Below are 13,769 nucleotides of genomic sequence, written 5' to 3' on the forward strand. Positions count from 1 at the left end.
TGTTGTACTTTTTTTATTTTCAAAATATCCAGATCTGCCTTCTCCTGGCCGGTGTTAGGGAGCCGCAGTTTCCTATGGTTTACAGCACCATAAACCGGGATGAGCTACGAACGCTAAAGAGTAAAAGCTACAGTGCAGCCACTTCATGGCACAGGACTGTGGAAAATCTAAACTCTGGAGTTAAATGTTACCAGTGTAGATGAATAATAATCATTATTTTTCCATTAAAGGGTGCCAGGAGTTTCTTGTAGCTTCCAATAAACCTTCATAAGACATTTTTTGTTCTATGTGTTTTTTGTACCACATTTATATTACAGATTATAAGTGGCAATTAACTCCCTTCTTTCTAAGCATGTCAAAGTGACCTGTACAGTGCACTATACAATGAGGAGTGTTCTCCTATGCCCTGAATGGGATCCTGCATTACATGTCAGAAGCTGATTTGGGGTCTAATTCAGACCCGATTGATATGGGGGGGGGGCAAGGCACAGCGTTGCATTTGTGGTTAGGCACATGTGCAAAGACCAGGAGCAAACGGCTTCGGCGAGTTTTACATTCACCCCAGCGGGGAGCGGACACCAGAATCAGGCTTCCATAACTAGGCTAAAGGAGCGAAATGCAACCTATGTGCAGAAGCTCATGCGTGACTGAATCTACAGACATGTTGGGATACGCCTATTCGCTAACGTAGCAATCTTTCATACAGGCTGTTGTTTTCTATGGGCAAATGTTTTTGAATCCTGTGGCATTTGCTAAACCTTCAAAATGATCCCTTTTTATGTGAACATGTATAAGTGTTCTCACAGGGATCACTGATCTGTACATTGGCCTTTTAAAAAGAACTTCCAGCCTTGGACAAATGCTTCTAAACTCATTGTGTGTAAAGTATCTGAGTGCCACATCCTAGTAAAACATGGTACTTAAAGCTGGACACACACTAGACCATAATTTGGATAATTTTCCCGATTCCGACAGATCAAACTGTACAGGAGTACGCATTCTCTATGCGTTCCTTTGGTCATTAATGAAGGCTTCTGGTCATCCCTATAGTAGGGTCAACAGAAGACACAACGAGAACCATGCTGACATGTTCCATCATTCCTGGTATCCACAAATGTGTATGTACTTGCCAATTCAGGGTCCCTATCGCCTCCACGTTGCCCGCTATGTCGTGCTAGGTACACAGTCTGGTGATTTCAGTGGTAAATTTTACTAGAATGGGAGTTTAATTGAAGATGGAATGTTTCCCATAGCAACCAATCAGATTGTATATTTTATCTTCTAGAACGGTGGTGGGCAATAAGCGGCCCTCCAGCTGTTGATGAACTGCACATCCCAGCATGCCTTGCCTTAGTTTTGCTGTTTGGCTTTGCTGAAACAAATTCAAGTCATGCTGGGATGTGTAGTTCATCAACAGCTGGAGGGACGCTTATTGTCCACTCCTGTTCTAGAAGGTGCTCAATAAATAAGTAGAATGTGATTGATTGCTATCTAGTACCTTTTCTCCTTCTAGTCCAGGATAACTCAGATGGCTAAAGTATCAACCAGTTGTTGTTTGGGGTTACCGAACCCCAGAAGGACAAAGCATTCCAAACCCAAGGTCTTTCCCTACCTTATTGCCATTAGGATTCCCGTGGCATGATTCCATATTACATTGTACGGGTAACCGGGCTCTACTTGCCTTTTTGACACCTTTTCCCTGGGTTATTAGTTACCCCCTGTTATGTAGATGCCACTATACCTAGTGAAGTTATTTAAGGATGGCTACCTACCCACATTTAAGTCTTGTCTGAACCTGAAGTGTCCTTATATGGTAGCAGCCTGTGTTGAATTGTAACGGTGGCCATCTGATGACCTTCCATAAAAAACACTGAAAGTTCTTTGTCCAGAATTGCTGGGCATTGTGTAATCTCCAATCCCCCTTATGTCCCACACCTACAAAGCCTCCTGAGAATCGCATATTCCAGAGTTACCTGTGGGGTCCTTCCCCGAAATGAGCATACTAAATAATGGTACTGTCAGTGTCAATCGATGTTACCGAGTGTTTGTCACAGGGTGATTACCTGTAGCTAATTCTTAAAGTTCAGGGCAAGTTACTCCTTTCCTTATTCCAAATAAATATCTATATGATAGGGTGGAATTGTGACAGAGTGATTGGCATTGCTGCTTCACGGTGCTGTGGCTGCAGACTCCATTCCAACTTCGATACTATGGGGAAGTTCAGTTCCGCACAATGTCCTTACAGACATACTCCTATTTTCCGAAGACAGTAACCCTGGCATTGGAAATGTTTTTGCGCACATGTATGGGGTAAGGGCCAAGCGTCTGACATATATCACATCTATCACTGGTAATTGAATCCCTCCACCAGTGTCTCTGGAGTTTGAAGGGAAATCCAAGGACCCAGTGTCCATAGGAAAACACACAGTCCAAAAACGTGCTTTTAGTGTTTGGGTGGTGGATAATTTTGACTGCAAGCAGGACTCGGGGGTGTCTGTGTCTATAAACACTCATTGTAAAGCTCTGCCTAGTACATTAGCATTATGTAAATAAAGGTTAATTATGATGTCATATTTTTGCCAACAAATGCTTTGTCTGAAATCATGCTAAAGTGATATTCTATTTTATATGCTGATAGGTAAAGGCAAATTGTCTGCTCCCGGAAAATGTATTTCAGCTCTACTAAATATTGCGGCTTCACAATTTCCCTTAAGACAAGTACATTTGTGAAAAAACAAACTAATTAAGAAGCATAATCTTAGAGAAGGTTGTAAAACCTGGCTACAGACCATACCCCACTAGCTGTTAGCCATACTGTACATGGCATTCTAGTGCAGTTCAGTGAAAACTTATTTGAAGCCTATGGATAAGACTTGTCATGCTGCTTCAGACTAAGTTCTAATGGGGTCCAAAAGCTGAGACTGCAGTCGTAACATTAGTGACCCAACTTCTGTGCATGCATCCACCAATTCCAGCAGCATACCCACCACTGTGTAGGACAGCATCAATCCAAGCAGCATACCCACCGCTGTGTAGGACTCCACCAATCCAAGCAGCATACCCACCGCTGTGTAGGCATCCACTAATCAAAGCAGCATACCCACCGCTGTGTAGGATTTCACCAATCCAAGCAGCATACCCACCGCTGTGTAGGCATCCACTAATCAAAGCAGCATATCAACCTCTATGTAGGACTCCACCAATCCAAGCAGCACACCGACCGCTGTGTAGGACTCCACCAATCCAAGCAGCACACTGACCGCTGTGTAGGACTCCACCAATCCAAGCAGCACACTGACCGCTGTGTAGGATTCCACCAATCTAAGTAGGACACCGACCGCTGTGTAGGCATCCACCAATCCAAGCAGCATATCAACCTCTATGTAGGATTTCACCAATCCAAGCAGCATACCCACCGCTGTGTAGGCATCCACTAATCAAAGCAGCATATCCACCGCTGTGTAGGACTCCACCAATCCAAGCAGCATACCCACCACTGTGTAGCACTCCACCAATCCCAGCAGCATACCCACCGCTGTGTAGCACTCCACCAATCCAAGCAGCATATCAACCTCTATGTAGGATTTCACCAATCCAAGCAGCATACCCACCGCTGTGTAGGCATCCACTAATCAAAGCAGCATATCCACCGCTGTGTAGGACTCCACCAATCCAAGCAGCATACCTACCACTGTGTAGCACTCCACCAATCCCAGCAGCATACCCACCGCTGTGTAGCACTCCACCAATCCCAGCAGCATACCCACCGCTGTGTAGGACTCCACCAATCAAAGCAGCATATCAACCTCTATGTAGGACTCCACCAATCCAAGCAGCACACCGACCGCTGTGTAGGACTCCACCAATCCAAGCAGCACACCGACCGCTGTGTAGGCATCCACCAATCCAAATAGGACACCGACCGCTGTGTAGGCATCCACCAATCCAAGCAGCATATCAACCTCTATGTAGGATTTCACCAATCCAAGCAGCATATCCACCACTGTGTAGCACTCCACCAATCCCAGCAGCATACCCACCGCTGTGTAGCACTCCACCAATCCCAGCAGCATACCCACCGCTGTGTAGGACTCCACCAATCAAAGCAGCATATCAACCTCTATGTAGGACTCCACCAATCCAAGCAGCACACCGACCGCTGTGTAGGACTCCACCAATCCAAGCAGCACACTGACCGCTGTGTAGGATTCCACCAATCCAAGTAGGACACCGACCGCTGTGTAGGCATCCACCAATCCAAGCAGCATATCAACCTCTATGTAGGATTTCACCAATCCAAGCAGCATATCCACCGCTGTGTAGGACTCCACCAATCCAAGCAGCATACCCACCGCTGTGTAGCACTCCACCAATCCCAGCAGCATACCCACCGCTGTGTAGCACTCCACCAATCCCAGCAGCATACCCACCACTGTGTAGGACTCCACCAATCAAAGCAGCATATCAACCTCTATGTAGGACTCCACCAATCCAAGCAGCACACCGACCGCTGTGTAGGACTCCACCAATCCAAGCAGCACACCGACCGCTGTGTAGCACTCCACCAATACAAGCAGCACACCGACCGCTGTGTAGGACTCCACCAATCCAAGCAGCACACCGACCGCTGTGTAGGACTCCACCAATCCAAGCAGCACACTGACCGCTGTGTAGGATTCCACCAATCCAAGTAGGACACTGACCACTGTGTAAGAAACCACGAATAGTACAATTCCTATATACTAAAACTAAAGCATCAACATTCTGTATTACCAGCTTTCATACAAAGCAAAAGCAGAATTTTTTTTAATTTAGTACTTTATGTTAGAAACCATATAGTATCTGAGCTTATGCAATCACCAAGCTAGTTATTCACAGACCACACTTATTGATTGGGTTGTCCTAGTGGCTTTTCATTACTGCCTATCTGTGCTATTATTGTAATTTTTCTGTTAGGCCTACCACCATCTTCTACTTTTAAAAATAATGCCAAAGTTCCTCCTGGTTTTTGACTGAAGCAAAGAGAAGGATCCAGCTTTTAGTTTAGTTTTAGATGATTTATTTATTTTTTCCTTTTTAAGTGGAAATTTTTTATCTGGCCTATGTAGGAGTAATTCGTGCAAATTTCATCAATAATCCTGTTGTGTTGCATTTATTAAACACAATGATCTTTTAAAATGACATTTTACAAACAGCCATAGCTTAAAATTGCAGTTTTTGTTTTGTGTGTGCACATTTTCACAATCGAAAGCCCTGTTTAACACGGGGTCGTTGTAGTGTGTCTGAATTCATGTATTGCTCTTGTGAAAATATTCTAGCGGTCTAACCTTAGACCAAGGTGATGGCCTTAACAGCGGGTGTGGTATAGGAGCCTGACAGTTAAGATCCTGACAGTCATTAGCCCAACGTTGGGATCCCGACTGCCCGAATTCAGACAGAGCGCGGGTGGGAGTGGGGGGGGAGCGCAACGAAGACCCTTGTGGGCTCGCTACGCTGCATGCACAGTGGCTGGCTACTCTCACCACCTATTCTATTCTCCCTATATGGGGGTTGTGGACCCCCAAGAGGGAGAAAAGCTGGTGGCCATCTGAACCGCGAGTGTCGAGGTTTTAACAGTCGGGATCCCGGTCGTCGGGCTAATGACTGTCGGGCACCCATCCGGCACCCTTAACCATGCACCATCTTGCATTACTGCATTGAGTGTGTTGGGCTGGGAGCAAAACAGGACAAGGTCACATCTGTAAATGGATGAGTTAAAAAAATAAACCCAGACTAATGGAGAACCAGCAAATTATTTTTTTGTGCGTCTCCGCAGCCTGGTCGCACTTTGCCCCGTTGTTTACGGATACTGTAATCTTTGTATAGGCCTGAACCAGTCACTGCTCTTCCTGTTATATTGCATCTAGGAATCTACAGCCCAAACTGGCCCCTTCGGTATCTCTTACAGTGCTGCCCACATCAGACAGTCAGCATGTGGGTCTTAGAGGTCAGAAATTTGAGAGGTCACAAGAAGGTAACACAGAAAATGTTCTTGTTTCTAGGATGGCCCTAGCTCTTAAGGCCGCTGCTGTGGAGAGATCAATTTTATTAAGTTGTAAGTCATAGGAGGCAAACAGCATTAGCTGTAAGGCTGAACAAATCATTTAGTTTCGTATCATTATGGCTGCTGTTTGTTGCAGAGAATAATACTGGTTCCAGGAGAGTGAGCAATATTTTGTGGATACTTGCAGCAAAACCGTAGCTACAATAACCCTGCATCGAAGTCCTGCTATTCGTTTATATTTTGACCCATTGGCCTCTTGGCAAATTTAAAATCACATTCCTGAGTTTGACCTAGGCATAGAAATTGTGATCATCCAAATGTAGTCTATTTCAGGAACCATTTCCATCAGGAACCATCTCACTGGCCAAATCTATATGGCAGATTCTTGGGAAATCCTTTCTCTGATGCCTATCTGGCACTCGTCGGTCATTTATTTATAGGCTATAAAGAATAATACATTCTTATAATACATAATAATACATAAAAGGCTATAAAGAAGCCTTTTATGTAGACTAGTCTACTTCATGCTGTAGAGAGACCAAGTTAATAATCTTTCTCTTTCAATGGTCCTGGTGACACAGCTCAACACTGGGATGTAGGAGGGTCCGAAGGAGCCAGGCACCTATCCTAAAGCTTTAGAGGGTAGGCTCCTCCCCTACTGCATCCCTGGACTCTTCAGTTCGTGTTAGGTGCCCACTGGAGTGGGTGCTATTCTAAAGGGCTGCAGGAGCAGCCGAAGAATTAGAGTAGTTAGGGGATTTTTATTATTTTATTAACTATTACCCTAGCTAGGTAGGCACAGTGTGAGGATTTTCATAGTGAATCCTCACACTGCTAGCGCAGCAGGAGCTGACAGAAGCGCGTCCTGTCAGCTATCTGTGCACAGGGTAGACGCTGTCTGGTCTCCCTGTGCTGCGCTCATAGCCTCTATTAAGAGGCTGCCTGGGCTCCGGAGCTGCCTGAAACCGGCTCCACAGTTAGGTGGGGATCATGGGGGACAGGCGCTCCGTGATGGCGGCGGCCATTTTATGCGGAGCTTACACGCTGAGCTCCTGACTGAGAGGACAGCAGCGCTGTGACAGGCATGTTCCAAGTGGTCCCCATTTGAGGGGGAGACACTGGAACAAGGAAATCCTACCTAAGGAGCGGCTAGCTGGGGGTGGTTGGCGCCAAAAGGTCACGGACCCCGCAGCAGCAGGGACTTTGGTCTCTTCCTTCACTCTGACTTTGGCGCCTTTCAGAACGCTTGCAGCGGAGCTGAGCTGGCGAATTGATCCTGGCAGAGTGACTTGGATTTCCTGGGCATCGCTTCCCCGCAGAGAAACCTACAGACAGCTAAGTGACTGGGTGCATTGACTTTGTATAAGCGCTTGTACAATTGTTTGCACTGTGTATACTGATAGATATACAATTATCACTTGCATCATGTCTGAGCATCAGGCTGTGGTTTTGGGGGAGGGAGCCCTTAATGCACTGAGCGCGTGCAATGTTTGCACACAAAAGTTTGTCCCTGAGCAGATGGCCAAGGGGGGCTTATGTATTACTTGCGCTGATGTGAGACCCATGGGCAGCGATCCCCATAGGGCAGAGCATATGGAACCTGCGTGGGCCAGGGCCCTAGGCAGGTCAGTAAACGCTTTGGTGCAGCTTTTGGACAGGCAGAGTGATGGGCTGGTAGAATCACAGAGACCTATGCCATCATCTCAGCAGTCGTCTGGCTCCTTGCCTCTTACCCAGGCAGATCCTGCACTGATTCAGGTGATGCAGGATACTGCAAAAGGGATTAACAGGTTCAGTGAAATGCTGGACAAAATGGATGATGGGGCAGGGACCCCTAGAAGGTCTTATGCTTTAACTACTGTGGTAGATGAAGAGGAAGGAGAGTATACTGACATCCCCTGGGATCAGGGTGATGATTTGGAAGAGAACTCTGCTGCTGGTATAGAGGATCTCATTGTAGCTGTGAAGCAGGCTTTAAAGCTGACTGTGGAGGATAAGACTCCTGTTAAGGGTGTTTTTAAGCGACAGCGGAAGGAGGCTGTTACTTTTCCTTCAGATGAGGGGTTACAGGAATTATTAGAAGGAGCTTGGAAAACTCCTGATAAGAGGCTTCAGATGCCTAAGCGATTCCTTAGTCTGTACCCCATGCCAGAGTCTCATGCGGAGCTCTGGGAAAAGGTCCCAGTGGTGGATGCTTCAGTGGCACGTTTGTCCAAGGCTACTGTGTTACCAGTACAGGGCGGTGCAGCTTTCAAAGATTCTGTGGATAAAAAGCTGGAGGGAAACCTCAAAGCTATCTTTGAAGGGGTGGGGTTTACCTTACGGCCCCTTATTGCTTCAGCCTGGGTCTCTAAGGCCATGATAGAGTGGGCTGGTGAATTATGCACCGTGCTGCAGGCTGACCCTGGTGCATTACTGCTTGCAGAAAAGATTAAGGCAGCAGCAGAATATGCAGTGGAAGCAGAGGAGGAAGCTATTAAAATGGCTACCAGAGTGTCCACAGTCTCCATTAATGCCAGGAGAGTGCTTTGGCTTAAAGCCTGGGAAGCAGACAATGAGTCCAAGAAGGCTCTGGAAACATTAGCCTTCAAAGGAAAGGTACTCTTTGGTACCGAGCTAGAGGAGATTATAAAACAGGCCACGGGCGGCAAAAGTACATTCCTGCCGGCCTCCTCAGCAAAGCAGATGTCAAGATTTTCTGCTTTTAAGCCGTCCTTTCGGCCCTCCCCTAGAGGTGGTGCGTCCTTTCGAGGACAGTCTTTCAGGGGAAGGTTTCAGTCCTCTAGAGGCAAGACACAGAAGTCAAAATTTGGCTCTTTTCACAAGAAGCCAGCCACAAAAGGAGAGGATAAACCCTCTGCATGACTGTCAGGGGCTTCGCCCGACAGTGACAAAAGTGGGGGGGCGTCTCACACTCTTCAGGGACGCTTGGACTGCTTTAGGCCAGGATGCCTGGGTGTTAGATATTATAACACAGGGTTACAAAATCCCTTACAGAGGGCCGCCTCCGAAGAGGTTCATCCCCACATCTTTACCAAAGGAGGCATGGCTTCGTACAGCTCTTGTGAGAGCAGCTCACTCCCTTTTGGAGAAAGGGGTGGTTACACCAGTCCCCAGGGCAGAGTGGAAGAAAGGCTTTTACTCCACGCTGTTCCTGGTGCCCAAATCAGACGGGTCTTTCAGACCAATACTAAATTTGAAATCCCTAAATGTTCATTTATGGGTAGACCATTTCAAAATGGAGTCCCTACGGTCAGTACTCCTGAGTCTGGACCAGGGAGAATTTTTGGCGTCCATGGATGTCCAGGACGCATATTTGCACGTTCCTATACACCCGGAGCATCAGACCTTATTGAGGTTTGCCATAGGAGACCTGCATTTACAATTCCGGGCGTTACCCTTTGGGCTAGCAACCGCGCCAAGGGTATTCACAAAGATAATGTCAGTAATGGCGGCGGTGCTGAGGCTCAGGGGAATCACAGTCATACCCTATTTGGACGATCTCCTGTTCAAAGCAGAGTCAGCAGTCATGCTGCAGAGTCACTTGGCAGAGGCCATCAGTTTTTTGCAGGCTCACGGCTGGATTTTAAATTTGCAAAAATCTCAGTTGGTACCGTCGCAAAGGCTCCAATTCCTGGGAGTCATACTAGACACCCATCTTCATCGGGTATTCCTCACGGAGGTAAAGGCCAGGGATCTGGTCACCCTAGTCCAGGAGATTCTCAGGGCTCAGAGCATTTCAGTATGGAAGTGCCTCAAGCTCCTGGGGAAGATGGTGGCGTCATTCGAGACGCTTCAATTTGCCAGGTTCCACTCTCGGAGGTTCCAATGGAACATCTTGTCAGCCTGGTCAGGAAACACTTTGACCATGAAATCCGAGATGATAGTGCTGTCTTCGGACACCCGAGAATCCTTGAAGTGGTGGACAGAAATAGATTCCCTTCAGTGGGGTCGGTCATTACAGACCTGGGACTGGTTGATAGTAACTACCGACGCCAGTCTCAGGGGCTGGGGGGCAGTAGTCCTGGATCTCAGGCTTCAGGGCCTGTGGACGGCAGAGGAATCAGCGTTACCAATCAACATCTTGGAGCTGAGAGCTGTCTGGAAAGTGATTTCCTTGGCGGGAGACAGGTTACAGAACCTCCCTTTGAGGATTCAGACCGACAATGCCACAGCTGTGGCGTATCTGAATCACCAGGGAGGTACACGCAGCAGATTGGCCATGTGGGAGGTGTCCAGAATCTTCCTATGGGCGGAACAGAATGTTCCAGCTGTATCGGCTATATTCATCCCAGGGATAGAGAATATAGAAGCCGACTTCCTGAGCAGGGAGGAGCTCAAGGAAGGGGAATGGAGCTTACACCCTCAGGTGTTTCACCAAATCACTTCGAGGTGGGGAACTCCGGATGTGGACCTGATGGCATCCAGGATCAACCGTCAAGTGCCCAGGTTCTATGCCAGAACAAGGGATCCACTAGCGGAGGCAGTGGATGCCATGACTATTCACTGGCAGGGAGATCTCCTTTATGCATTCCCACCTGTACCAATGTTACCGAGACTTCTGAAGAAAATACAAGGGCAGAAGGTTCCAGTGATCTTAGTGGCCCCAGATTGGCCAAGGAGATCCTGGTACTCGAGGCTTCAGAGGTTGTCTGTGGACTCATGGCGTCTACCTCTGAGACCAGACCTTCTAAGACAAGGCCCATTCAATCACCTGGATTCAGATCGATTGATTTTGACGGCCTGGCTATTGAAACCATCATTTTAAAAAGAAAAGGGTTTTCTGACGCAGTAGTACAGACGATGATAAAGGCCAGAAAAGCTGTATCTTCGGCAAATTATTATAGAGTCTGGAAGACTTACATTCGATGGTGTGAGAGAAGAAAGGCTCATACATCTCATTTTAAGCTATCAAGAATGATGGAATTCTTACAAGATGGTTTTTCATCGGGCCTAAGCCTTCAGTCACTGAAGGTGCAGATCTCGGCCTTGTCCATCTATTTCCAGAAAAAGATAGCCATTTTGCCGGAAATTCAAACTTTTTTTACAAGGAGTATCCAGGTTGAAGCCTCCATACAAGCAACCAGTAGCACCTTGGGATCTATCACTGGTTTTGGAATGCCTTCAAAAGGCACCTTTTGAACCTTTAAGGTCGGCTGACTTTAAGTTTCTTACGTGGAAGCTAGTGTTTTTGTTAGCAGTAGCATCTGCTAAAAGAGTTTCAGAGTTGGGAGCTTTATCATGTAAATCTCCCTTCTTAATTTTTCATGATGACAGGGCTGTTTTAAGAACAGTGCCTCAGTTTTTACCGAAGGTGGTATCTACCTTCCATTTAAATCAGGAGATTGTTCTACCTGTGTTTCAACCCCCAGAGGGTTCTAAGAAAAGGGACAAGTTGAGAACTTTGGATGTTGTGCGTGCCTTACGCATATATGTGGACAGAGTGAAGAGTGTCAGGAAGACTGACACATTGTTGGTATTGTATGACGTACACAAAATTGGTTGGCCTGCATCTAAGCAGACTATTGCTAGGTGGTTGCGGTCTATGATAGCCTTTGCTTACACCAAAGTGGGTAGACCAGTACCGGCCAAAATAAATGCGCATACCACCAGGTCAGTTGCCACCTCTTGGGCGGTTCGACATGGGGCCACAGCAGAGCAGGTTTGCAGAGCTGCCACTTGGTCATCTGTTCACACATTTGCCAAATTCTATAGATTCCATGAGTTCGCGTCGGAGGACGCATCATTCGGGCGAGCAGTGCTGAGAGCTGCAGACCTGAGCGTACCCTCCCAAAGGACCGGCTCTGGAACGTCCCAGTGTTGAGCTGTGTCACCAGGACCATTGAAAGAGAAAAAGGGATTTTTGTAAGAACTTACCGTTCGAATCCCTTTCTCTGATATGGTCCTGGTGACACAGCGATCCCTCCCTTACGCTCAGTAAGTATGCCAGAATTTCATGATGTTCATGTTAAAATGGTTAAAAGTTAACAGTTTCTGTTATAAAATGTGCAGATAATGTGCAGGTGTTTGTACTGAGTTAATGTATTCCAGTGGCTTTGAAAGTTGAACTGAAGAGTCCAGGGATGCAGTAGGGGAGGAGCCTACCCTCTAAAGCTTTAGGATAGGTGCCTGGCTCCTTCGGACCCTCCTACATCCCAGTGTTGAGCTGTGTCACCAGGACCATATCAGAGAAAGGGATTCGAACGGTAAGTTCTTACAAAAATCCCTTTTTTGCTCCTATACACTGGGACCTTGCCAAGACCTGATTTTGAGCCATTTTACCTTTTATGGTTTCACCAAATGGGACCTGTTCATTATGACTTATTGGCATGGTAAACATGTGGAACCACTAGTTTCCACATGTATTACAAAATGGAACCATTGATGATTAGGAGCCTGATATGGCCACCCATTCTCTGCGACAGTCTTTGAGTTTGCTTGCAGGAACTGATGCCATCTTCAGATGGCTTTCGTTCCTGGGGCCTGCTCCAACCTGTTGAAAGGAGATCCAGAATTTGCTGTGTAAGTACCGTGGGGACTTCTGGTTTTCGAGTGAGTTATCAATGACCGGAACAATATCGAATAGCTCTGTCATTTTAGTACCCACTGCTGCAGCTTGCAGTGTGTTGGTTAATTAGTTCTTGCCAATGGGCCCTAAACACTGAAAAGGCCCCCGTGTCAGAATTATGGACGAGGATAGGAATCTTAATTTGTCCCCTGTAGAATGGTCACGAATCCAGTCTGATTCATTTTTGTAAGTAATGCAAAAAAGCCAGCAACTGACTAAACCACGTTGCACTGCAGAGGGGCGGCGGTTGTAATGTGCATAGAGATTTAGATTTGGGTAGGTTATATTTTTCTGTGCAGGATAAATACTCTCTGCTTTTGCAAGTATTCCACAAATGTTAGACCGTTTTGTTTTTTTTACACTGCAGTTTAGGTTCCAGTTCAGACACCCAAATCTAATCTCTATGCACAAGTTCTATATGTGTCCTAGCTGGAAGGCATCATGGTTTACCCAGTTGCTTGGTTTTTTGCTTGACTTGCACACATGAATCAGGCCCTTTGTAGGATCCTCCTAGTTATAAACATTCTTGTCTTTGCTCTCAAGCAGAGAGGATTGGCGATTTGCGTAGAGGAATGGCGCGTGTACATTGCTTTGATTATTTGGCAGTGTGTCTATCGGTTTAGGTTTCGTCATGCTACTTCAATTTATTTTTCAAGTCCTTTTGCTTAAACTATTGTCCTTTTTTATGGCATGCAATAGAGTACAATGCAGGCTCAAGTGCGGGTAACATGGTAATTAAGGTTGAAAAAAGTCGTTAGTCCATCGAGTTCAACCTATCTGACTTGTAACTGCTGACTTGAGTAAGTCACATCTATAGGATTCCCCTAGTGGCCAGAATGTATCCAATTTTAATGTAAACTCATTAACAGTAGTTACTGGAATCACCCCACCGGCAATGAGTTCCAGAATGTCACTGCTCTAATGGTGAAGAATTCTCTTCTTAATTCAGTATGGAATTTCTTTTCCTCGAGCCTCAGTAGATGCCCACGTGTCCTAAGTATAGGCCTGTTAGTGACCAATCATCTCCCAGTTCCATAGGATTCCCAGTCCTGTATTTGAACATACTGATCATATCACCTCTCAGCCTCCGTTTCTCCAGTGAGAACATATTCAGCCCGGTATAACCTATCTTTGTATTCTAGTGATTCGAGGTCTTTT

The 13,769-nt window shown here is 46.4% G+C and overlaps 1 protein-coding gene across 1 annotated transcript in view; it reads left to right on the forward strand.

The window, feature by feature from the left end:
* The window catches only part of ZNF423 (zinc finger protein 423), a 240,761-nt gene that overhangs the window by 51,964 nt on the left and 175,028 nt on the right, over positions 1-13,769 (forward strand). The gene's annotated exons all lie outside the window — the stretch shown is intronic.

This window comes from Crinia signifera, chromosome 11 (genome assembly GCF_055691185.1).
Source record: "Crinia signifera chromosome 11, ASM5569118v1, whole genome shotgun sequence".
Taxonomy (NCBI): Eukaryota; Metazoa; Chordata; class Amphibia; order Anura; family Myobatrachidae; genus Crinia; species Crinia signifera.